Below are 27,756 nucleotides of genomic sequence, written 5' to 3' on the forward strand. Positions count from 1 at the left end.
ACGATAGCCCTGTTTAAATATTTGAAGGGATGCCATATTGAGGATGGAGCAAGCTTGTTTTCTGCTGCTCCAGAGAACATGACAAGGAACAATGGATGCAAGCTATAGGAAAAGAGATTCCACTTCAACATTAGGAGGAACTTCCTGACAGTAAGGGCTGTTCGACAGTGGAACACACTCCTTCCTCGGAGTTTAGTGGAGTCTCCTTCCTTAGAGGTCTTTAAACAGAGGCCATCAGTCGGGTATGCTCTGATTGTGAGTTCCTGGACATCCTGAAGCAAGTTAGAGTGTTGGGTGTTCAGTGCAGAATTCTGACCCTTTACTGGATTTCAGGTGAACATGGTTATGAATGCCCATGATCAGTAGCCCTCATACAATTGGATTCCTGTTCTTAAGAGCGTGTTTTGCCAAGCATGGTTGCAGAGTTTTCTTCAGATCTTCACACTCAATGTGGAAAGATCTAACTTACATCCAGGTTTTCAAGAATATTTGGGGCAGGGCTAATATATGATTCATACATCCCCCCCCCCCCCGTCTTACCCCATGAGCTTTCAAGTGGACACTTCCGCAGCTATTGCAGTGCTTCATCAGAAGTTGCACTTTTCTTAGTCCCTAGATTTCTTGGCAGATCAAGTATCTTTCATTCATTTGTCTGTTAACAATAAGATGTCAGTGATTGCAGCTTTTTTATTAATTTAGCTGTGAGGACTCAAGCTATTTTTGAATAAAGTATCTTTCAGACTTCCAAAGACTATCTTAGTTTGTAAGACAGTAGCTGATGTCATGGTGTGCAGTTATTTTATGTTTAGATGACAATCCGCTTGGCATATCTCACCTACTGCTGTGCCAGTTGGTATTTTCAGCAGCAATACTGCATTCCCAGAGGCCTTAGTTGTGATGGCTTCTTCCACCTAAATTCCCTGTATACATTTACATTGCCCTTTCATGATGAAGTAGCAACTAGCTAGAGAAGGAAAATATTTTTAATGTTACACTTGGTAAGGGCCTTTCTTTTCTTTTTCTTCTTTTTTCTTTTGCATTAACTAGATTAAATAAAATTAAATTCTATTTCCTCTCACTTCTTATAAACTTCAGAAAAATTTCATCTGACTTGCATTCTTCTTCATCATTGCTGCATGCCAGAACTGTGTGTGCTTTAATGACTGAAGTATTCAAATTCCTCAATCTCATTTTATTCAAATGCAGCAATAAATGGATTTAAATGTCAGTTACTCTGTTCTAAACCATCTTCATTTGAAAACCAAGAAATGTTCTGGACTGTAACACAAATGAATAAGTCATTTAATATGACATGGGTAAATACATTGCTCTCACTTAATACAACCTCTCTCACTCTAAAATTACAATTTTTAGCATCACTAAATTTGCAACAATTAAGTCTACAACATTCACCACAGTTTCTTTTCAAGCAAAATTTAATTGTAACTATAAATCTTTGCAGATTTCCAGAGAAAGCTGGCTAAAGGATAAACAAGACAGATATTTGAGGTTTGGCAAAATATTTGAACGTCTGGAAACCACCCCCATCTGCCCATCCGTTTTGGGCGTCAGTTGTTCATGCTGAGGCAACAACAGAGAAGGAAGAGAAAGAGGAAGCATTTCTAGCCCTTGTGAGTTTGAAGAAAGAGTAAATGTGACACAAATCTGGTTTAGAACAGGAAGGACAGTGGACTCCTACCTTGACTATTACATAGCATTAAAGTAATTTATGTCTCCTTTTGTGCATAACTTGAAAAAAAAAGTATTCATTACAATTAAACAAATGTTGAATAAATATAATTGGAATCATTATTCTGGGAAGAATTTGGAAAAAAGTAATTGGGAAATTAATTCACTGTGTTTTATCCTTCAAATGTTAAAAAAACTTTTTTGTGACTTGTATTGCTTGCTTCTTTTGCCTGTTTTTGTTACTTTAAGAAACTAAGGGGATGGCATAAAACTTGAAAAAAATCCTGTCTAAATGTCTCTAAAAATGTAATTTAAATTTTTTTTGAATAGCAACTAGAAACCACTAATTTATAAAATGAATGAAGTAAATTTGTTACAATCGTTTAAGTTATTTTTGACAGTTGTCAGCATAGTATAGTGGTTTGAGCATTGGACTATGGCTGTGGGGATCAGGGATCTATTCCTTGCTTGGCCATGGAAACCCATTGGGCAAGTCACAACCTCTCCAGAAAATTTTGTGATAGGTTTGTGTTAGTCTTACCTTGAAAAGACTTCAAGGAAACCACCACAAGAATAACTTTGGCCCGTTACAGACCGCCCAAAAGGGGCGGTCTTGGGCTGCTGCCGGTTGCAGCGCGGGGAAGCCTCTGCAGCCAAACCGCGTGACTCCCCCGCGCTGTAAAAAAGGAGCACGCATATCGCGCTCCTTCCGGCAACCCGGAAGAGACGCTGCAAATGCCAAAGTGTGCATTTGCGACGTCTCTTCCGGGTTTGGACGTCCTGACGCACAGCGTCAGTTATGTCAAGATGGCTGTGCCCATCTGTATAGGGCGCCGCCATCTTGACGTACAGAATATGCGCGAGGGGCAAGGTGCATCCGGAAGCGCCGCCCCTCACGCGTATTCACGGCGCAACAATGGCACCGCTTAGGCCCGTCTATAACGCGCCTTTATTATGCTCTCATTACCCATGACAGTAATTTGACATAAATAGCTGCATGACTTGTCATTGTTTTTTGTTTTGCCAAACTGATATTGGAGGGTCTAAATATTTTACCTTATCCCTTTGTAAGTGCTGGTGAAGTTAAATTCACATAGTCCTCAGAGGTTGCCACACAATGCAGAAACAGACAACCTCTGTATTTTACTAATATCACACAAAACATTTGCTATGACAAATAGAACTTGTGGGCAGAATAAAATGATGTTTCATTCTGGTAAAGATAATTAGTTATTGGTCCTGTGTTTGTTATTAAGAACTTTTTAAACCAAGTCATCCATTGCAAAAACTGTTGGTTGCCAAAAATATCAGTAGAAAAGCAAAATAGCACAAATTTCCATGGTGTGAACCCATTGTGTGGCCCTCCATTTATTTTATTAATCATGTTGTTTTATTGTCTTCATTTATTGTTTTCTGCGAGTCAGTGGACCTTGATATTTATACCATGTCTGGTATAAAAAGAGCCCTTTTGACACATGAATTCAATTTATTATAAAATTTACTCTGGGCTCTCCCACTGTTTTGCTCTGCAACTGCAAAAACTCTTTACTTGTTCACAATGCCTAGCACACCACTAGTGCCAAATGCTTCAGTTTGCTGGGGATGAAAAAGAAGGCAGCTCATTTCCATCCTTTGACACATTTCTATAGATGTATAACTATTTAAGATAAGTATCAAGCTAAGGTGTTTCGGGGTACATGGTTGTGTATGACATATTTTGTCCATGTATTGTGGGAGGGTGGGTGTAAAGTTGACTTTGACCTTGAATATTTTGGATTCTCATTGCTAAGTTTTATCCATTGTAATATATCATTACCTTGTGCGGGAAAAACAGGTCTAACTAGCTCCACTTCTCCATTGATAATAAGATATAGATTTTAAGATATTGATTATTTACATGAAATAAAACATTGAGATCTGGAAGATAGGAGAAAGCTGTTGACCTCAGGCAATCTAGTAATATTTGCACACACACACACACACACACAGAGAGAGAGAGAGAGAGAGAGAGAGAGAATGGCATTTCAAAGAATAAACAAAAACCTGCCCTGGTCTCAGTTTCTAATAGTGAATGTCCACTTTTTTACTTTAGCTGGTAAATTAAATGGTGTTTGAATGAGAAATAATGTGATTATCTTGTAAACCACTTATCCTATGTGGATGTTGTTGTTGTCGTTGTTTTTAAAGGAATGCTATTCTCACATTTGCTTTTTTAAAAAAAAATCCCTGCCACAGTTACTGCTGGGCATTAACTAGTTTCCAATTTCACTTCAAAACTTATACAGCCAACTAGAAGTGAAAGCTAATTTGCTCGATTGGTATTTCCACACAGATCACTTTTGTGATGTATTAGAAGGTTTGAAGGTTAAACCATTGAAGGTTTATTTGGTATGCCATGAAGTACTGCTATTGGTTGATATGTAACTATTTTAAATGGCTAAAATTAACAATAAAAAACTTATGTAAGAAATCATGAGTGAATGCTGTGGCCCATTGACAATAACATCAGCTCAGCATGAGAGAAAAGCCCTTATTGAAACCACAGTGGCATCACCAGAGTCTTCAATATCCATTGCTTGACCAGGATCTCCTCCTTGCTCACTTAAGGGTTGATTCTATATGTCTTGTTGGGGAAAATATTGTTTATGCAAGAAAAGTTGTTAGAAATTGCCTTCAAATAGCAATTTCATTGTAAAGGGCTGTTTAATGATTTGTTTGTTTTTTTGAAGTGGAGAAGAGTTATATAATCTGAAGAGAAACTAGAGTATTTCTTTAAGGCAAGTAAATGCATGGTTATTCAGACAACCCTGGTTAGTGGACATTTCACAAAAGGTTTTGAGGTACACTGAAAACAGTCTGCTGGGATTTCAGTCTATATCTGTCCAAGGTTTTAAAGCAGGTCACTCACAGACATCCCTTTTAACAACCCCATTCACCTCCTCTTTCCATCTGAAAAATAATTTTACTGGTAAGATCCATCCAGCAGGGATTTCTGCATGATCAAGAATTTTTGGGTGGAAAGTTTTGACAAGAAAACCTCATGGTTCAGCATCAAAACTTTCCAGACCCATTAAGAAGGCACTACTTGACCAGAAAATCACTTGTGAAGATAAGCCATGGTTCATTGGTGTGCACTGTGAAACAACAAAAACGAAGGAATTCAAATGTGGACCCTGTCCCATAGGATATAGCGGTGATGGAATTTGGTGTCATGGTAAGTGAGAGGAGAGGAAAGGGGTTCCAGGAAATTCTTCCATTATTTCAGTATTTACTGGAAATAGGACAGAATCTTCTTTGTGGCTTACCTGACATGCCAAACTTCCAGCATAAGAATGTTGGTGGAGCTTTATATTCTTATTTACTGATTAATGGGATCTTGACCACAGTGTTTTACTTACACAGCATATTTACATCGTAGATTGTTTGCTCTTTTACATCCTAGTAAGGACATTTAGGATTGCCCCCTTCAGATTTAGATTTACTCATCAGATTTGACACTATGGTTAAAGTGGACCAGAATATCATCTAGATTTGGAATTCAAATTTCTAGGCCCTATTTATATAAGTACCTATGTATAAATAGATTAAGAATGGAAGGAATTCCCTTGCACTTGACATCCCACTATTCATTACATTGACTAGTTGTCTTAACAAACTAAAGCATGAGGAACACGTCAAAGCATATGACAGTTAAGGCAGAAAAGTTGTCTTAATTAGATGACCTGAACTAGACAAATTATAAATTCAGGAAAATATGCAACATTTGTACAAATTTCAAGTGTGGGAAGAAAATACAGTCTTCCAACCTGTCCAAAACAAAAATGGGGAGAAAATGAAGGTGGGATTTGAAGAAATTGAATAAAATCAAGACTGAAGGATTTTCACATCTGATAGATTGATAAACCGATAAAGGCATTATGTCTTCATGGGTTTATCCATAATTAAAGACAATATAAAAACATTCTCAAAATTATTTTCCCCTCCTTCCAAATTCTGAAGATTTAATCATCTTGCAGTTGTTCATGAAACATACTTTACCTTGTTTTGATCTTTATGCAACTGAAGTTGGTGACTGCACACTGCTTAGGCATGGTTATGGTAAATCTGTTGTTGTTGTTGTTGTTGTTGTTGTTGTAAACTGCCTTCAAGTCAGCCCGGCTCATGGTAACCCTGTGGATGAGATGTCTCCAAGCTCCTCTATCCTCCATGATTCTGCTTAGGTCTTGTAGATTCATGCTTGTAACCTCCCTGATTGAATATAGCCATCTGGTATGAAGTCTTCCTCTCTATCTATTGCCCTCCACTTTTCCAACCATTACTGGTTTTTTTTTTAGTGAGTCAGGCCTTCTTATGATATGGCCAAAGTATGACAGCCTCAGATTCTTCATCTTGGCTTCCAGGGAGAGTTCTAGCTTGATCTGTTAAAGGGCCCATTTGTTTGTCTTTTTGGCTGTCCATGGTATCCATTCCTCAGCACTCTTCTCTAGCACCACATATCAAATGAATTGATTTTTTTTCTTATCCACTTTTTTCACTCTCCAGCTCTCCGTTCCATAGATGGTGATGGTAAATACTATGGAGTGGATGATTCTAACTTTTGTGCTCAGTTGTATATCTTTAGTAGCTTTTCTAGTTCTTTCATAGCTCCTCTTCCCATTCCTAGCCTCCTTCTTATTTCTTGACTGCAGTCACCATTCTGATCAGTATTTGATCCTAGGTACAGGAACACTAACTATTTCAATTTCTTCATTGTCTAAGTTGAATTTATGTATTTCTTCCATGATCTTTTTTTTTTTGTTTGTTTTCTTTACGTTCAGCATGAGGCCTGCCTTCGCACTTTTGTCTTTAACCTTCTTTAGTAATTGTTCCATGTATGTGAGACTTTCTGCATATCTAAGATTGTTGATGTAGATACACACACACAAATCATACTAGTGAAAAATTCCAATGCCATCAAAAAAAAAAAAAAGAAAAAGAAAAAGAAAGATAAAAGGGCACGCATGTCTTATTGGATTGCTATGAATGAGATGTGCCTGTTTAGTAGCTGTTTATGTATAGTAAGGAATTAGGCTCCAATTTGTCTATTGCTTTAAACATAGCACTCTTATGGATCATGTAGTAATATTCTGACAGTTGCTACATGAGGCAATCACTTTATGGCAATTGGACAGGAATAACCACTGAGGGCAACTATATGAGAGAAGGCGGGAGAACTAAAATGAAAAAAAAAAAATTAAAAGCTGACTCAACACACTATGAATCATAACAAAATTACTTTGCTGAAAATTGAGCAAACATCTAGTGCTACCAGTAATATCAAAGCACTATACAACTGGTATAAATGAGAATAGGTACCATATGGCTATATTAAGTGCATAATCACTGACAGCTTGTATTGTGTGAAATTATAACTTTGCTTTTACATTCTACCACAAGCATTCAGAAAAGTAAATTGACCTATCACCTGATGTGCATGTCTGCAGGGACATAATCACAGTATTTCATTATGAGGGAGACTGTTAATTTCACTTTTTAAATTAACACATTAATTAGACAGTTTAAAGGAGCATGGTGCAATTATATACACAATTAAGAGAGGCTGGGTACATTCGTCTTTTGAAATCTGTCTGATAAATTGGCAAATTGAATCTATCTTTTTATTACTGAATCTCCTGTGGTATTAATATAGGCCAGAATCTTGTTGGGGACTTACTTCTTAGAAAGTGGACTTACATCAGCAGGAATTAGAATTGGGCAGTTTCATAACATCCATATTCATATACTTTGGTCCCACTCTGCATTAGGACACTGGCTAAGATGTGCCAATGTGTATTGGTAGAACCCAATGCACATTGAGACACTCTTGATATTGTCTCATTAGGCATCTTCACAATTCACTAAAAGAGTTTCTGAATGCCACTGCTACATAGCTACCTATATATAATGTTACACAATGTACACCATGATAGAGGATTCTGGCCATAATTGTTCTCTATATATACAAATAGTCCAGGCATATAAGTTCCTCACTTTGTTGCTCCTAGGCCTAAATCCATCTGATATTAGGCAGATTTGCTACTGGGTTTCACATATAAACCAGAATGTGTCCAAGTTAAATGCTAGTTAACTGTTGCCACATCAGTCCCTGGCTGTTAGCAGCTACCTGGTTATATTATATATTTACTCTTTCATTTTTATAGCTAGCCCAGCCCAGCCCATCATACTCAACCAGAATCAATAACAATATCTAAAGGAAAAATAAGAGGCCATGGATTTCTGTACATTTAGACACAATGGGCAGTAAAAATGCTTAGTTCTGTCAATATTATTTTTCCTGATTAAATGGCAAGGTAACATGGAGATATCTTTATCCATCATTACTCTTTTTTACTCTATTCCAGTTAAATGGCTAATTAAATGGCCATAGCTTATTCTCTGCTTCCCCCCCCCCCCCCCGCCAAATGACTGGTAAGGGTGTTGTGTGGCAGCACCTGTTGTTCCCTCAGATATATTGCTGTGTGTCTCAGTTGGTAACTGGCAGAAGAGGAAATTATATGAGCTCAGTTGTCTGAATCTGGCCTGGCAGCCACTAGTTTGTGATCTCTACATGACAGTGTCACTAGGGTCAAGTTCACACACAGGTCTTCATGCATTTGAAAAACTCTCAGGAGGAAGGAAAGGACACACTATAAGCTCCCGAAGTGAAAAGAAATAAAGAATATATAAAAATAAAATAAAAAGAAATTCACATCAAATAAGAGGGATAGGCAGTTTTATAGATGAACCAAAGAAACATTACACTAGAATATTGGCACATTAAAACAAGACTCTGGGTGGTTTCCCATTTGTGGTCTTGTTCAAATATTGTATTTCTTTTCTGTATAGACCAATTTATGGTTTCAAACTTCCTTCTTGGAACAGTTTCTTCTCAGGTTGCTAGGGTGATTTATTGATTGATTGATGTTAAGGAAAATGCAACATGGGACATACAGTAGTAGAAATAAAATATGTATGTGAAAGTCACAATGACTAAGCAAGAGCAAGTAATAAATAATAAATAATAAAAATTTTATTTATATACCGCCCTTCCATCAGATCAGGGCAGTTTACAACAGTTAAAATACAATAATAAACGATTAAAAGCATACCACAATTACAAAAAACATAAAAACAAAAGGCCCCAGGATTAATAATAAATAATAATAATATGTTTTATTTATAGACCGCTATTCCGCAATGATCATAGCGGTGTACAGTAAAAATCTTAATGCAATACAAATACAAGGTGACAAAGGAGGGAGAAGTCTCGTCCTTCAGGCAGTCCCTGATGTTGCTGGGTCTGCCTGATGACTCCCTCTGAGGCCGAGATGACAGTTGAGGAGGGAGGGGCCTCTTCCTTCAGGCAGTCCCTGATGTTACTGCGTCTGCCTGATGACTCCCTCTGAGGCCGAGATGACAGTTGAGGAGGGAGGGGCCTCTTCCTTCAGGCAGTCCCTGATGTTACTGCGTCTGCCTGATGACTCCCTCTGAGGCCGAGATGACAGTTGAGGAGGGAGGGGCCTCTTCCTTCAGGCAGTCCCTGATGTTGCTGGGTCTGCCTGATGACTCCCTCTGAGGCCAAGACGACAGTTGAGGAGGGAGGGGCCTCTTCCTTCAGGCAGTCCAAGATGTTGCTGGGTCTGCCTGATGGCTCCCTCTGAGGCCGAGATGACAGCCGAGGAGGGAGGGGCCTCTTCCTTCAGGCAGTCCCTGATGTTGCTGGGTCTGCCCGATGACTCCCTCTGAGGCCAAGATGACAGTTGAGGAGAGAGGGGCCTCTTCCTTCAGGCAGTCCCTGATGTTGCTGGGTCTGCCTGATCGCTCCCTCTGAGGCCGAGATGACAGTTGAGGAGGGAGGGGCCTCTTCCTTCAGGCAGTCCAAGATGTTGCTGGGTCTGCCTGATGGCTCCCTCTGAGGCCGAGATGACAGTTAAAGAGGGAGGAGCCTCTTCCTTCAGGCAGTCCCTGATGTTGCTGGTCTGCCTGATGACTCCCTCTGAGGCCAAGATGACAGTTGAGGAGGGAGGGGCCTCTTCCTTCAGGCAGTCCAAGATGTTGCTGGTCTGCCTGATGGCTCCCTCTGAGGCCGAGATGACAGTTGAGGAGGGAGGGGCCTCTTCCTTCAGACAGTCCCTGATGTTGCTGGGTCTGCCTGATGACTCCCTCTGAAGCCAAGATGACAGTTGAGGAGGGAGGGGCCTCTTCCTTCAGGCAGTCCAAGATTAGCCAGTCCCGTTGCCAGTGCGGCGGAGGAGGCCTATAGGACCTTATTCAGGGAATGCGGTCCGGAACAGAAAGGTCTTTAGGTCCCGTCTGAATTGGGCCAGGGAGGTAGCTGAGCGGAGCTCTATGGGCAGCGTGTTCCAAAGGGCCGGGGCGGCGATGGAAAATGTCCTCCTGGTAGTGGAGACCAATCTCGCCCCGGGAACCCTAAGTAATTGCTGCCCAGATGTTCTGAGGGTGCGGGGCGGGATGTATGGGGAGAGGCGGTCCTTCAGGTATCCTGGGCCCAAGCCATTTAGGGCTTTATAGGTAATTACCAACACCTTATATTGCGCCCGGAAGCAAATGGGCAGCCAATGGAGATCTTTTAATACCGGTGTTATGTGGCTGGCCCTGGACGTACCAGTGACCAGCCTGGCTGCCATATTCTGCACCATTTGAAGCTTCCGGGTTTGGTATAAGGGTTGCCCCATGTAGAGTACATTGCAGAAATCCAGTCTCGAGGTTACCAGGGCATGTACCACAGTTTCAAGGTCCCTCTGGGCCAGGTATGGGCGCAGCTGGCGAATAAGCCGAAGCTGATGACAGGTGCTCTTGACCGTCGCATTCACCTGAGCAGTCAGGCGAAGGGACGAGTCAAGAAGCACCCCCAGACTGCGCACGGAGTCCTTCACAGGGAGCGTGACCCCGTTCAGGACAGGTGGAACCACCGCCATTCCTGGACCAGGGGAACCTATCACGAGTACCTCCGTTTTCTCTGGATTCAGCTTGAGTCGGTTTTCCCTCATCTAGCCCATTACTGACTCCAGACAGGCCACGAGAGGAGAGACGCCATCCTCAGTCACTGCATCAGTCGGAGACATAGAGAAAATTATTTGGGTGTCATCAGCGTACTGATAACCCCGCGCCCCATGTCTCCAGATGATCTCTCCCAGCGGTTTCATGTAAATGTTAAATAGCATGGGAGACAGAATGGCTCCTTGAGGGACCCCAGTTTTAAGGGCCCTCTCGTCGGAGCACACGTCTCCCAGCTGCACCATCTGGGACCTCCCGGAGAGGTAGGACCGGAACCACTGGAGCGCAGTGCCCCCGATTCCCACCTCTGCCAGGCGCCCCAGAAGGATACCATGGTCTATGGTATCGAAAGCCGCTGAGATGTCCAAGAGCACCAACAGGGACACGCTTCCCCTGTCGATGCCCAGAAGGAGATCATCGACCAAGGCGACCATGGCCGTCTCAACCCCGTAACCCGCCCGAAAGCCAGTTTGAAATGGGTCCAGATAATCCGTTTCATCCAAGACCCCCAGAAGCTGGATTGCAACCGCCCTCTCGATCACCTTCCCCAAAAATGGCAGCAGTGATACTGGCCGATAATTATTATACAACAGGGGGTCGAGGGAGGGCTTTTTCAATAAAGGTTTTACTATGGCCAATTTAAGATCAGATGGAAATTGCCCTTCCCTCAGAGATGTATTAATAATCCGGCGTAACAATAAAGTTACAGCCGGACCCCCCTGGGCTGCTAGCCACGAGGGACAGGGATCGAGAGAGCAGGTTGTCTTCCGAACACTTCCGAGGATCTTGTCCACATCATCGGTACTTACCAACTCCAACCGATCCAGTTTAATAAAGTCCACGGAGGTCCTGGATACCTCTACTCTAGGTTCTGCCTGAATGTCGGCGTTAAGACTTTCGCTTATCCGAGAAGTTTTAAGTAATTAAATAATTAAGTAATTAAGAAGCTCACAGGTGAAAAAGCTAATGTAATTTAGAAGTCTTGAAAGTCAAGGACAGAATTATAGAATGTACAATTGGAAACACCTGAGATTCATTAAGTGTACAAGGTAAAATGATGAAATACTTGGGTTGGTCTTAAGTGTGGGTTGAACTATGTGAACCAATCAAAATGAATGTACACACCCACTGGGTGGAAACTGACTAGTGGTTGGTGATTAACAATGGCTATAATAATTGCATTGTTTGCCAATGTTTTTTGTTGGGTAGTTGGAGTAGTTTGGAGATATTGTGGAGATTGTAGAGATTGTGATTTGTAGGGCATATAGTATTTGTATATAGTAGAATAAAGTAGATCTTTTATATAAGACTACTGAGTTGTCTGGTGTCTTGAGTGAAGATACAAGAGCCAGCAGAATCCTGGAGAAGTTTTGGAGACATCTGAGGAAGAAGAGTGAGAAGGCTTGGAGAGTTTGTCAGGGTCTTCAGCCTATTCTCTGAAACTCTGCTGCTTTGAAGAAAAGCATTAACCACTGACCAAAGCTGGTCAGCTCTGCTGCATAACAAGGTGGTGAGTTAGAGCCAGAGGTGAAGAGCTACAACTCCCATCATCCCTGACAATTGATACATATCCTATCTCAAAAAATGGTTTTGCCAACACTCAGGAAAAGCAGTTGGAAAGAATAATACACTGGCAAGGTTTTTGTACCATTGTCACACAGCATTCCCAGTGTATTCTGTATTGTTTTAGGAAATTATTCTGTGTAGAAATACCCATTTTCAGTTAGAATTGTTCAGTGTTGCACAAAACCTCCATCGTTTTCAGTCATGTGTGCTTTTTTGTGCAAATCCTAGCAAATTTTGTGCAAAAAAAATATATATATTTTGCAAAAACAGCATTCTTGCACAAAAAATGTAACTATTGGGTTTTGTGTTCTTCTGCCCAATTATTTTTGTTGTACGAGATGGTTGTGATACAAGATGGCTGTTCAATTAATGTGTATTATTCTTTAAATGACAGCCAATATGGTGTAGTAGTCTGAGTGTTGACTTATGACTCTGGACATCAAGGTTTGATTCCCTAATGGAAACCCACCAGATTATCTTGGATGAGCTTTGTTCTCTCAACCCCAGAGAACCCTTTATATTGGTTTGTCTTAGGTTCACCATAAGTTGGAAACAACTTGGAGGCATAGAACAGTAATAAATTCTTTACATGCTTCTTCATTAGCAGTCATGTAAAGAACATGTCTGACTGCTCTCTTAGCTATCTCCATCATACACTTCTCAGTGCCCCTGCCAGTCACACTTGAGAAACTCCATCAAATGCTTCTCACTAATAAATTTCTCTGGGAGACCATTTATTGTAGTCTAAGCTACCGCTTTTTCTTTCTGCCTTGAAAACTGCACACTCATCCTGACAGGAGAGAAAGAGAAAATAGACGAAGACTTGCTGCCATCTGTGCAACAGGCCTCCAGCTGTCATACTTGGAATCGTTCTGATTTCCCCTGCAAGAATAAAGCCCTCAAGGAATGGAAACAAACTTCTAGACAATGCTCTAAAGAAACTCACGTCCCTATATATTTATTTCTGAATAAGGTGGCTGGAGCAACAGATAAAGCAATAAAACAAGTGGAGGGAGGGAATCAATCTCACAGAAGGACAAAGGTCTGTTGCCACTTAGACCTGATTCATTTGTGACAGAAGGCATAGATGAGGCACTTACTCAAGTGTCCCCCACAAGTTCCATCTGATTTCAGGGCGTTTGCTGTGAGTACAGGGCATATATTTGGAAGAGATGTGTTTTATTAACTTTTCTGGCTGGATCGTCAGCTTTCAACCTGCAATGCAGAACTCTCACCTCCAGCTGAGGGAAAAGTAATCAAAAGTAAAAACATGCTTTCCTCATTGTACTAGATTCCTATTGTGACTCTGGTAAGTTGAGGACCTCACGCAGCTGCTTCTCACACACGAAGATTCTGATCCAGCAAAAAAAGGTTTGTTTATAAAATACAGAAAGTCAAATCAGTAAAAGAGCTACAGAATTTGTCTGTGATTCTATAACAACTTTTCTGGGCAGTAAATACAGTAGCAACCAAGCACCAATCAAGAAAACAATTTGTTTTTTAAAAATCAACATTAATTATTCTGCAGTAGCAGATTAAATCAGAATAATAAGGTACAATAATACCATTAAAAATTACAGCAGGAAAATTCAGTGGTTTAACAACAGAAATGGACAAATCCATCCAGCTTGATATTGTTGGAGTTTCTCCTCCCCCCCCCCCCCCTCTCTCTTTTTCATTGCGAGGGATCTCTGATCAAAAGTCCACAGGGTATTTTTTTTTTATTTCTTCTTCAAAGGTATGCATTTTTGTATGCATATGGTAATTAACTAACACATACAGTACATGTCCGCTATTTAGAATTGGATGGTTTTCTCTTGCATATTTCAAATTACTTATCATCAAACATGCCTCTTTCCCAATGCAGAATGCATTATAAATTCTGAAATGCACAGATTTGGAAGTGTACTCACATCCAGGAGATGAAAGTGGTGAGACTATCACAAGTGAGCTTCTCACACACCTTGATGGTATCTAATGGACAGCTTCCTCCTATATGAGTATTTGATGAATGTAAGTTCATTCATACTGCATTTTCTACCACCACAAAAATCTGGACTTCTCTGTAGCAGCAAGGGAGATCCCAAGGGAGGTTAGGCTGGGTCATTCTCTGTTAAGCTTCTGAAGATGGCTAAGATGTTTGTTTATTTGTCTTAAAAAACTGTATCTGAAAATCTGTTTTTAAAGAATCTTGGTATATGTCTTCTGATCCCCTTTGGGGTCCTTGTGTGTTTGTGTTTTTGTGTGTAGGTATGAAAGAAAAGAAACTGAATGGGATAGCTTAAAGATAGCCTATTGAAGGAGTAAACTAGTATATGTTAATTTAATATGTTTACTCTGTCTGTATGTGTGTAAATAAATATTGGTTTATCTCCTTCAACCCCCTCTTTCTGAATTATCCTATTCAAGTAATAAACCCATATTGCTTATTTTTCAAGTAATATGTAATAATTATTGTGATTCTTTTTAAAGAAATATTTTGTAACACTGTTGATAGATGACTTAACGGTGCATAGACACATACACATCCTTCATTTCTATAGCCTTCTCTGCTCTTCTTTTAGACATCCAAAGCTACCTACAACTGGCCACATTTCCTGGACCTCCATGTTCTATTTCTTTTATTTCTCCATTCCCCTTCTCTGCATTTCTCTTTATTTCTATGATCTCTAATTGAGTCATTCAACTCATTTTTGTTTGTGTTGCAACCCAAATACCCTCTCTCACTCTCACTTTAAAGAAGTGAAACAAATTAAGATTCTATACTTCCAAAGAACTATTGTGAACAGCCAGAAGTCTTCTACATACTTTTTTTTTTTTTTTTTAAATGCAGTATTCTCTAGCATGTGAAACTATCAGCCTGTTTGGATTAGTCCAGAGTGACAGAAATGAAAATGAACAAGGAAGTGGAGTTTTCTATGTAGTGAGGGATAGAAAAGAGGGGTGGTTTGCAATTGATCTTTCCACAGAGGCATGACTAGAAAACAAGTTGAGGACTGAGGACACACTGACTGAATAGTCCCTCCACCAAAGCCATTACAAATCTATTCCATCTCTGGGGATCACCACCTTAAAAAAAATCAATTAATATGAGCTGATCATATGCTTTTACTAAAAGTAACTATTTTAAATTAAGAAATGCAATTCTTAAAAAAGCAAACAAAAACAAATAGAACCTTTGCAACCAACTGGGCTAATAGCTGTTGATATTCCTGTCCTCTGTGAGTTTATATAGACTTTATTATTTGTATATTTCTTTTAAGTTTGTCCACAAGGGTAATTTATTGTTACTCAAAATCACAGCAAGTAAATACCAGATCGATCCCTGCCTCTTGAATGATCAGCATTCAGAGATCTGGAGAAAAACAACCACAATGTCAAAACCTGCACACACATCTAATAAACACCTCCATACACACATTCTGCTGCTCCTTCGCCCATTTACCTATTGATCTTCCACATAGTGTAAAAACCTTGATTTCCAAAACATAGTCCCAATTGCACAGAAGTCCACTTCTTTAACGTAAAGATAATCCATCAACCACCCTTACTACTACCTGGCCACAACATTAAAATCTTTCCCTGACTTCTATAAGTTCAAAGTTTATAGATCTGTAAAATTAAAGAGGAGGGGGGATGGAGAGAGAGAACACAAATGGGCAATGACATTCAAAAAATACCCATCCTTCGATAACAAAAATCCTCCAATTGATTTTTCAGAGTTTGAAATCCTTGCACTTGATGCATTAATAGCAGGAATTCCAGTCTACATCTGAAATGTTTCTTTCCTCACTTACATTGAACTTTCGGTGCAAGTGATCTTCTCCATCAATATGTTAGCTTTTAGTTGCGGTTTCATCCTTCCATCTCCCATGCTATCAGTTCTCCTGATCACTATCTCCCTTGTCCCCAATATGCATGTTTTCTGGAGTACAAGTGAACAATCCCAACATGAGCTCTTCTTAGAACCACAATTGCTGTAAACATTTCTAGAGTGTTGTGTAAGAGCACTGAACATCAGATTTCATATAACAAAGCATTTAAAACTCAACTCAACACAATAAACAGCAATATCAGATAATACTAACAGGCAGCAGATAAAAATTTTGAGGGTACCTAAGAATCATGGCAAAATTCACTACATACATGTTGGGGAGTTATGAACATAGCCACCATAGTTACAGTGTTACACTGTGATTCCTGCCCCAACCCCCTAACTCTCTCCTATAAAGCAGCAGATATTCAATGGGGATCTGTTCCTTGCTGATCAGGAAGCAGCCAATTGACAATCATATAGCCTTCCATGAGAGATCTCTGGTGTGACAGGCAGAATTAGGACTCCTTTTGCAATTCCCCCTCATGTCAGCAATTGCTCATGTGAGAGCCAGAGTTGTCTCTGACAACACTGGCTCTTCAGCTTAGTAAAGGAGATGAGCACCACACCCTATGGTCAGACACAACTTGACAACCTTGTCAACATGGAATATCTTTACCTTACCTTTAATATTAGCCCCACTGTCTGGGAATTCCTCTTTGCAACCTACACACACTGAGCCATGGGGAGGGAATGTGGCTGCTTGCCTGGCTTCAAGGATGAGTCCTTGAAAGGCTAATATTCAAATACAAAGGTTTCTCTCTGGTCCACCACTGGGGTAAAGCAGGAGTGTGGCCTCTCACTAGCACAGTTCTTTCTTGGATTTTCCCATTCACATTCTCTTTGTTGAAAATGTTGATTTATATTGGATTTCTCAGGTTTTGCTATGGCTCCACATAGCTGCTAGCTGATAGGGTTATAGGGCAATTCACTTTGAATGTCAGGAGGTTTTTGTCTCTTCAATTGCAATGTCTAGCCTATAACTATGTATTCAGTTCATGTGTCTAGTCAAGAGAATATTTTAGGCAGTGGTGTCCCTGCACCTGGTGTCACCCAGTGTGGGGGGTGGGGCTTCTGGGGGCAGGGCTTCCAGGGGACCCACTCCCCCCTCATGCCACACCATCTGGGATGGCATGAAGGAAGTGCACATGGGATTGTGCAGGACAGTGTGGGGAGGCAGCACATATGGGACAGCACAAGAAGTTACAGGGAGCATGGGAGCATGTGCGAAGCAGCACAGGATGCTGTGGGGAGGGTGGAAGCATGCACGGAGGAGCACAGAAAGGCATGAGGAGTGTGGAAGCATGTGCAGGGGAGTGCAGAATGATGCAGGGAGAGTGGGAGTAAACATGGAGGAGTGCAGGACACTGAGGGGAGAGTGGGAGCATGCATGGAGAAGCATGAGAAGGTGCAGATCAGGTGGGAGCATGCAGAGGGATGGTGCAAGGGGGGAGCGCAGAGGGAGGGCCTGACCGAGTATCACCACCCTTTCTGGGGTGTCACCTGGGGTGGGCCTCACCGCCACACCCTCTAGTGACGCCATCGATTTTAGGGTTGGGTATTCTGTTGTGATTAAAACAAGGTGAACTCAAGGTCAACAACAACAACAACCCAACAAAATTCATCTCTAAGTCTCTTATAGTTTATAAATGCTTGTAAAAATCTTGGCATGTGAGGCCTTTTCAAAACTGTAAAATACAGGAAATAAAGATATTTGTGGAAGTAAGGGAAGGAATTTAGGGTGAATATTGTAAAAAGTCATCGATAAGTGTTGGTGTCTGACAAGAAAACAATTAGCTTTTCATCATTATGAGTTCAGGCAAATATAATTGAATTTTGCTCATAATTCTTTCCCTTTTCTGAAATGTATGCCATGTGGTGACATATTTACAATAGAATATCCAGATGCACAGAGATTATGACTATAACTATGTTGCCCAAAGGAAGACTAAAATGAGATAACTTTCCATGTCTGAGATAAAGTGGTTCACTAGACTCAGTGATCTAAATCTGAGTAATAAATTCAAATGTTTTAGTCAAATGGACCTTATACTTCTAATCTTTATTCATGACAGCTTTGACCTGCTCTCCTTCCAAAGTCGAAAACTGCTTCTTAAAACATTGTGATCAAAGGAAATACCCTTCAGTTATATTGCTCATGCTTATTAGGAACATCAACCACTATTGGAGAAAAGCTGCCATTTATTTGCTACATTTGTGTTAGCTATCATTAAAGGCTCCGGTACATAAACCACATAATACAGAGTACTTCCTTGAATTGTATCATATATTTAAAATATTGAGACTCACTGGGCTTGTCCACTGCCTCAAAACATGAGGCTTTATTTGATCATATAATTATGGGAGATGCTGATAAATAATTTACTATGCCTATTATCCACCAAGCACCACTCTTGCACAATATACATCCATTTTAAATAGTGATTGCATGGCAACAGAACTTGATGGGACTGTGATCAGTAATTATATGAAACTCTTTAATGAAGTATGTTCAGAAAATGTTGCTTCTTACTTAATTGTTTAATTAGGTGAAGTAAAAAACAGAATTAGTTTCACCTTCACTGGAAACCATCCATAAGAACAAACTGAATTTTGCATACAGTAGATTGTTTCATTTCTGTTAATCTAGAGCTTCAGTAATAAATCTATGTTTAAATGGATGTTATTCAAGCTGCTTATATTTATTAATGGAAAACTGGAGGAAAATATGCATGACTGATTTTTGTGAGTGCCCCAGGGATTATGAGGCACAGACCTGAAATTTTGATGTGTTGCTCTTTATATATTAGTATCTATACTTGGATAGAGCCCTGGTGGTACAGTGGTTAAATGTCTGTACTGCAGCCATTCACTCACTCATAGGATTATGAGTTCAATCCCAGCCAGAGGCTCAGCCTTGGGACTTGCATCCTTCTGAGATTGCTAAAATGAGTACCCAGCTTGTTGGAGGCAATTAGCTTATAGGTTGTAAACCACTTAGGGAGTGTTTAAGTGCACTGATAAGCAGTATAGAAATGTACTTGCTGTTGCAATTGCTATATAACTATAGATACCCAAACCACTCTAAAGTCACTTAAAAGATGTGCGTTTTTAGGAAGTTAGGTGTAAGAGCATAGTTAGAAAAGAATGCACTTATTAAGGATATTAAATATTATAGATAGTAGGATTAGATATAATAGACATAAGAATTTGTGTATAAGATATGTATAAGAATAGGTGTATCTTCTCTTTTTTGTATAGGTATGAATGCCATTTTAAAAGGATTGTTTGCATATTTGTTTGTTTGTTGTCTGCTTTCATTTTTTACTTGCGTTTTATGTTAAAATCGATGTTTTAAGATGTCTTGAAACAGCCTTGGAAAATATGAACTTCCAAGTCATGGAATGTTAAAAGTGTATAAGATGGTAGAGATAGCTTGGTAGCAATACAGCTGGTAGAGTTAAAAATGCTGCAGTAGTTTCTTACATGGTTTGAAGATAAAACTTCCTATTTTCTTCACAAGCTTTTCCCCTTATTTTCCTATTTGGGATGGGAGTGGGATTGTGCAAACAAAATAACTAGTAATTCAGGATATTGGGGCTGTTCCAAATGGGCACTAGGCAGTCATAGAGAAAATGAAGGTAGTAGCTAAGTCTGCTGACTTGGTTGCAAGACAGATGCTGCTTGCCATCCATCCTTGAAGCAACTTCACTGATCTAACATAGAGTAAGGGAAGTCTGTGATCATGGAGTCCAAATGTCATCTGGGAAAAAGTCTTTACAAGTACATTTGGTTTCATTTCAGGTCATTATTCAACCACAGATAGAGTTGGAGTATGCCTACCAGAAATGGGTAAGCATCAATAAGTCTTCTTGTGTGGAGAATCATCATATGGGTAATGTATAGGGTAGTGGGAGTGGGTATTTCTGTTATTTCTTATTTCTGAACATTTTACTTAGAATATTTTCTTCCAAAAGTACTTCTGCTACGGCCAGTCAGATACTACTGCTTTCAAACAGGGTCACTGTGTTGATATAACCATAAGATATTGTGATGTGATGTTAAAACAGTCATGGGCCCTCTCCCTCCTAATTATAAATTTCCGATTGTACAACCAGATCTTGTGACCACAGTACAAATCACTTGGAAAAAAACATCTTTGTATCTATTACACACACACACACACACACACACACAGGTATTCTGTGTGGTAGAATATAAACCAGTGAAATTCTTAGTGTTGTTGATGTGTTATGGACACTGACTTTAATGATCCACCATATCAGAATGGAGGGACATGCATCACTCAAAATATCTGTTCCTGTGTTTATGGATTTGTTGGTAATAGATGTGAGATACATATGTATAAGACTTTCATAACATCTTTCCCACATTTTAGAGAGGTAATAAAGAATATGTAAGTAGAATGGGAAGATGGAAAAATCTCTCTCTTTTTCCCTTGTACACAGGGCTGGCTCATAGGCAAACTAGGCAGCCGCCTAGGGCAGCAAAATATAGGGGCGGCTTTTTAAAATACTTTTTTGCATAATTAAACAATATTAAAAACAAGCTACCATATGTCAAGTTTTGCTTTAAAAAACGAAACAGCGGAAACCAAGGGGTAAAAATAATTATGAGAGGTGACAGGGGGTGCCAAAATATTTCTCTCCTCGGGTGGCCAAATACCTAGAGCCGGCCCTGCTTGTACACATACACACACACACACACACACACACACCAGCAATTCCCAGAATCTGTTCAACAGCATAGAAAGGTGCTGTGGAACAGCTTTTGGGAAGAAATGGGAATGAAGTTCCCATCATGCTTAGAGAAATCAGCTGGACTCTACCCAAATTTAATTTCATTTCTGCTCTCTCTTCCCTTCCCCTCCTCTTTCTTTGGGGCAGGTCATTTATTTATTTTTCCCATCAATTTTAGTCTATAATGCATTAGGACAGTGAAGTTATATTCCATGTATTGAACACTAGATAGCACCTTCACTTCTCCCATTTTGTGCTTTCCAAGACCATATTAGCATTTTAACAATATGCACATTTTTCTTGTCATTTGCTGTGTTACACACTAATGGTAGAGAGAACTTTGTTTATGGTAATGCTTTTGAAATTCAAGGCTATGCAAGCAAATGCATTAACGTTCCAAATATGAAAGCAGGAAGGGACAAATATTGCCATTAAGATTCAAACTATTGTTCAGTACAGGTAACAAAACATATTCAGTACATATCCACTACCTTTAGAAATAAACTTATTTCAATGCTATTCATATCACAGTTGAATAATAACTATTATAGTGCCTAAACTTTGCACTGTGTTTGAAGATGGGTTGCCCTGATGAATATTTTCTTTCAGAATTCTCATATGGCTTCAACATTTTAAAGACTTCTCTATATAAACTAGGGATGGGGAAAGAGTGATGATGGAGCTGCATATAATCCTCAGGCGTTTGGAGTTTTTTGTATGTGTTTGTGGGGTTTTTTGTTTGTTTGTTTTTTGCCCCTCGACACTCTGCAACTCCCTGAGACTGCACTTTTTCTGGTAGAAAAGAAAATATGAGCTGCTTCTACAAATTCTGTATGGTTTGCAGGTCATGTCTGCACTGTTTCACATCACAGTCAACCTGACTTTTTTCAAAACAGGTCCTTTTCATCCCGAGGAGATCCAAATCTTCTCAGTGACACAATACCGGGTTGCTACCGGGTAGCAGTTCCCACTGGTTTACCACAACTGAATCTCTTCAAAACATTTAAGCACTGTTCAAGGTTCACATTGGTGATGGATCATTCCAAAATGGAGGTACCTCCATTTCATGGAATGATCTTGCATGACCTGGATCAGTCTGGTAGTGCAATCACACTACCAAAGATCTGGATCATTGTGGCACTGAAAAAAAGATGCGGTAAGGGACCTGGTGGAAAATGCACCAGGTTAAGTGGGTGTTTTCATTCACTTCCTGCAAACTGCACTGAGTGCAGTCAAGGAAAGTGTGACTGCCATAAAAATAACCTGTGTTGTACACCCAGTTATTTCATAGTGTGAATGCAGCCCAGGATTATCATTCCTCTCCCCAGCATTTGTGAGTCTGTGCACCCCCTGGCAGGCCCCAAGGTCAGACAATTGGCTGCATGATCTGCCAATGCTGCCTAAAAGAAGGCAATGGTAAACTGTAGGTGTGTCTACATAGGCAAAATAAAACAGTCTTACATAGATGCTGGACATACTGCCCCAAAAGGGTGTCCTTCCAGCGGCCTAATTCCCTCTGGAGAGAAGCCGCAGCCACCAAACCATGCAGCTTCCCTCCGGAGGAAAAAGAACCCAGAAAAACTGGGTTCTTTTTGTGCCACAGGGTGGACATGATGAGTGCATCAATGGCGCACTCATGATGTAAGCAACATGCAGCAGTGTGTGAATGCCACACGGATGCCGCGCAATGCTTACGTCACAATGGCCGTGCCCATGTACACAGGACACCACCATTGTTATGCCACCATGCCGTGATAGGGTTAGGGACCATGTGGTTGCTGGGAGTACTAACCCTAGTATTGCTGGGTCTACGGCGCATTTGGGCGGTCTGAACCACGCCATAGTTTCACAGCAAGCTGTCCAAACGATATACAGGCAACTTGATGGCACATAACTTTACTTATATTAAATTGATTTGATATAATGGTTTCACACCCTCTCGAACTCTCATGCCCTCTTGCACTTGTTTTTTTTAAATCATCGTTCAAACCTAAAAATGCATGTTTGTAAATCTACCCCTTTCATCAAAATACCAAATCAAAAAGTCATTGTGATTTCCTTAAGATGATTTTGTCCTGTGGAAGTCAAGTAGACTCTGATATAACTAATTAAATACAACAAAACAAAACATTAACTTCAGGTTTTTTGTTTTTTGTTTAAAGGAGGTAAGGAAGAGATTACCCAATAATCCGTTTTCTGTGTTAATGGCAAAAGGCTTGAGAAAGTTTCAGTAGATTTCTGTTTTGTGATTAGGATATTTTAAAGCAAATTAAAATGAAATTCATATTCAAAAATTAAAGACTAGTTATTGATAATTTGTTTAGCTACACTTGGGCTCCAAACCAGGATGGAAGCATGCCTTTCTGTGAGACAGGTAAACATGTATTGCATATTCACTTCCTACGTTGATGATCTCCGTCTGAGCATGGACAGGAGAAGCGTGTCCCTGTTAGTGCTTTTGGACATCTCAGCGGCTTTCGATACCATTGACCATGGTATCCTTCTGGAACGCCCGAGGGAGTTAGGCATCGGGGGCACTGCGCTCCGGTGGTTCCGATCCTACCTCTCGGGTAGATTACAGATGGTGCAGCTGGGGGATGTTTGCTCCGATAAGAGGGCCCTTACATCTGGTGTCCGTCAAGGAACTATTCTGTCCCCCATGCTATTCAACATTTACATGAAACCGCTGGGAGAGATCATCCAGAGACACGGGGCGCGGTGTTATCAATACGTTGATGACACCAAAATCTACTTCTCTGTGTCTCCGACTGATGCAGTAACTAGGGATGGCATCTCTTCTCTAAATGCCTGCTTGGAGTCGGTAATGGGCTGGATGAGGGAAAACAAACTCAGTGTGAATCCAGGGAAAACGGAAGTACTGGCGATAGGTTCCTCGATTCCATGTGGTGAGATCTGTCACTCAGTCCTGAATGGGGTCACGCTCCCTTTGAAGGACTCGGTGTGTAGCTTGGGAATGCTCCTTGACTCGTCGCTCCAGTTGTCATCTCAAGTGGATGCGACAGTCAGGAGTGCTTGTTATCAGCTCCGACTGATACGCCAGCTGCGTCCCTACCTGGACCATAGGGACCTTGAAACTGTTGTACATGCTCTGGTAACCTCTCGACTGGATTTCTGCAACACGCTCTACATGGGGCAACCCTTGTACCAAACCCGGAAGCTACAGTTGGTGCAGAATATGGCAGCAAGATTGGTCGCTGGTAGCTCCAGGCCTGACCATATAACACCTATTTTGAAAGATCTTCATTGGCTGCCTATTCGCTTCCGGGCTCAATACAAGGTGTTGGTTTTGACCTATAAAGCCCTAAATGGCTTGGGCCCAGGGTACTTGGAGGACCGCCTCTCCCCATACAATCCGCCCCGCTCACTCAGAACAACAGGGATGAAACTGTTGGAGGTCCATAAGACACGCCATGTGAGGACCTCACAGAGGGCTTTTTCTATCGCTGCCCCCAAACTTTGGAACAATCTCCCTGTCGAGCTCCATTCCACCGCGTTCTTAGTTCTTTTCAAAAAGAACTTGAAAACATATTTATTTCTGCAAGCCTTTCCACCATAATCACTTTATTCTTTGCCCCTCTATCAACGACCCTGGATTGTGTACCTGCCCTGCCCTTGTACTTCTACTTGATTGTTGTTCTTTTTTAATGCTGTTTTTAACTTTTTATCGATATGCTTTTATCTGTATTGTAAGCCGCCTTGATCAAAATATTGGAAAGGCAGGATATAAATAAATTTTATTATTATTATTATTATTATTATTATTATTATTATTATTACGTGGGTAGATGAATAGCAACCATTTACAGAATCAGTGTCCTTGCAGCCTATTTTCTGGGCCCAATGTAAACTTTTTAAACAGTTTCCCCTGTCCTATGAATGGCCTTGTCTGTTTTAATTTATGCCTTTTGGTCCTGCTATTTAAGATTCTTGCAGTTCTGGCTGCTGGTTGTACATCTAACTAGACATGACAGTATTTGACATAGATGCATGGTGATGAAGTGCAAGAGACAAAAGCCCCTTTAGACCCAGTTCTCCTTCCCAAAGAATCTGGGATAAGCTTTTCTTTGCTCTTTATAAACCACACTCATGTACTGAGATGCCCTAGGGCCCTGTATCACCAGCTCTTGCTCCTGTGCCCAGGATCTCAAGATCTCTATTCATGCATTTGGCAAATGGGGATAGAATGGAGAGAAGAACAGGTGTGCATGTCCCTGAACTAGTCTGTATGCATTAGTTCCATTTCTTACCTTCACATGTACAGTGCAAGTAGATTCTGAGCATGTTCAGCTGAATAAGGCCCTTTCTGTGGTCATAACACCATTTAGCACAAATAACTTGCGTATGTGCCTATTCTGCCTCAGTATGATGTAAAAAATCTAGGGGATTATCACACAGAGGCTTACTGTGGTTAAATTCCTGGCAAAATGCTCCAGAAATGTGAAGGTGTGATAGCCAGTCATGCTTCTGAAGTGTCCCTGAAGTGTCCTTTCTCCTCTCCCATGAGCAAAGCTTTCGAGGAGCAGCCATTTCTTCATAACAGAAGTTCCTGATATGGAAGAAATGGCTGCTCTGCAAATGTTTTGTTGATGGGAGAGGAGAGGGGATGCTTCAGTGATGTTTCAGAAGCCTGACCGACTACCACATCTTTGTGCTTCAGGAGCATTTTGCCAGCGATTTAAGCACAGTAAGCCTCATGTGTGATACTCCCCTAAGAGATAGCCAGTCTTATAGAAGAGCCATAGTTCAATGATAAAGCTGAGCAAACTCTGGCATATTCAAATGAAAATGAAAAAAACCTTTCTCTGAAACCTCAGGGAACATCTTCCAGCAAGTGTTGGCAATACTGATCTAGATTATTGTTTTACCCATGTATAAGGCACCTTCCTGTATTCTTAAGATACAGCTTTAAGCTCTACAATTTAAAAGTTCTGCACAGTAAACCTGCATACCTTATAATATACCAAGCCAAACAGCACATCCAAGCCATGTAGGGCATCATCTAAATGATTCAGTAAATTCCTGATTTTGTAATCTGTCAAGACAACGTCTCTCTTTTATTAATGATGTGACAAGTCACAATATATGACTAGTGGGCTGCCATCAAAGTTCATGAGCTGTGCTGTCCTACTGCATGTTATAAGCCATATATATGTGTGGTATTCTGGGCTGTTAATGCCTAATTTGTTTCACTAGCAACTAGTCCAGATAGCTTCCTCAGTAACGTGCCTACTGAGTACAGACCTGTTTCCACACATAATGCTCATTGAGTTCAGAGGAGGATTGTCTGTCTATCGAACCTGCTCCTGTTTACAAATTGTCCAGGGTGTCTAACAGTGTACATAAGGCAACATTACAATTATGGCCAGAATCCAGATGTGTATTTTAATGAAACCAACTGCCATAGTGAAAATTTAGGAGAGTATTATATGAGGGGGAGGGGGAAGGGAAAAGAAAGAGGCATAATCATGGCTAAATTGTGTGATTGTGTGGAAGATTTTTTTGTACAACGTCACACATATCCTGGACTTCATCTGTGGATAACCCACCATGTTCCTGCAACAAACCATTCACAGGGAACTCCCATGAATGGTTTCTTAATAGCAGAATTGAAGCACAATTGCAAGAGTGCGAAAGTCAATTGTGCTTCATTACGCTATTGCAGTAGCAACTAGGGATACCCAGAATGCATTGTGGTGGAGGCAATCCGTTCACATTACCAGTATCGGTTTTGCAGTAAATTTCACTGTTCTTTCGATGTGTGGGGCACAGTTTTGTCTACAATGGATGAAAACAATGTGCTGAAGTATTAAATTTTATTTTGCTGCCTTTATTCTGTGTGGCCTGGGAAAATGATTTGCAGACATGTGCCATTGCTCCAAAATGGTGCATGCGTGAAACGATCACTTACAGTGTACTAACTATTCATTTACAGATATGTGTGAAATGTGATTGTGATATTAAATGTTCATTGTGTGAATGCACGACTGTGTAAAACTACTCAGCGCTAGCGATGCTGTTTATTTATATTGCTGCAATTATTACTGAATTGGCCATGGTGTGATAATCTCCTTAGTTCTAGGTGATGCACAATAGAAAACTCTCATACAGTTTTTCTCCCCTTATAAAACCTTAAGACAGTGTCCTTGTGTTTCTTTCCACCAAATGAATATACACTCATCTAGATATGATCTGGAATTATCTTGCAAGTAGAGACAATGAGGATTATATTAAGAACTGAAGTGGACTATTTAGTCCAGTAGTGGACTGCTCAAGCCTCCATGGGTTATTACTTGCATAGTTGGGAATGTGTTACTATGTGAATTTCCCCCACAATGGTGCCTTAGATTTAGGCCCATGTACCAAGCTGACATATTTGTTCAGATCACATGGCAAACTTCAAAATACATGTTTGTAAATCTACTCCTTAAATCCATGAACCAATACAAAAAGCATGGTTTCTCTTCGGGTATTTTGTCCTGTGGTAGTTAAGTAGACCTATTTTGTACACAAAAAATACCTGTTTAAATGGTTTATCGGTTTTCTTGATAGGATCCTGAAATTCTTTACAGCAGTGCTAAAATACAATGCACATCTCATATGCTATCAACCATATGAACTGTGTGCAGTTTACAGTGGCTTTCAGCTACCCACCCCCACATTTCCAAAACATCTGACTTGCTTCCACAAACCAGCTCCTAAACTCCAGTTGTCTGAAAACTGCCTCAGAAACAGAAATCCATCTAGGAGAAAAACTGCAAAAGAAATGTAAAGTAACAGATACTGCTCGTA

The 27,756-nt window shown here is 40.4% G+C and overlaps 1 pseudogene; it reads left to right on the forward strand.

Moving 5' to 3' along the window:
• Positions 1 to 27,756, forward strand: part of LOC149313892 (von Willebrand factor D and EGF domain-containing protein-like) — a 349,914-nt pseudogene that overhangs the window by 259,085 nt on the left and 63,073 nt on the right.

The sequence above is a fragment of the Sceloporus occidentalis genome, unplaced genomic scaffold (assembly GCF_023333645.1).
Source record: "Sceloporus occidentalis isolate IW3139 unplaced genomic scaffold, rSceOcc1.0.p SCAF_4, whole genome shotgun sequence".
In the NCBI taxonomy this organism is placed as follows: Eukaryota; Metazoa; Chordata; class Lepidosauria; order Squamata; family Phrynosomatidae; genus Sceloporus; species Sceloporus occidentalis.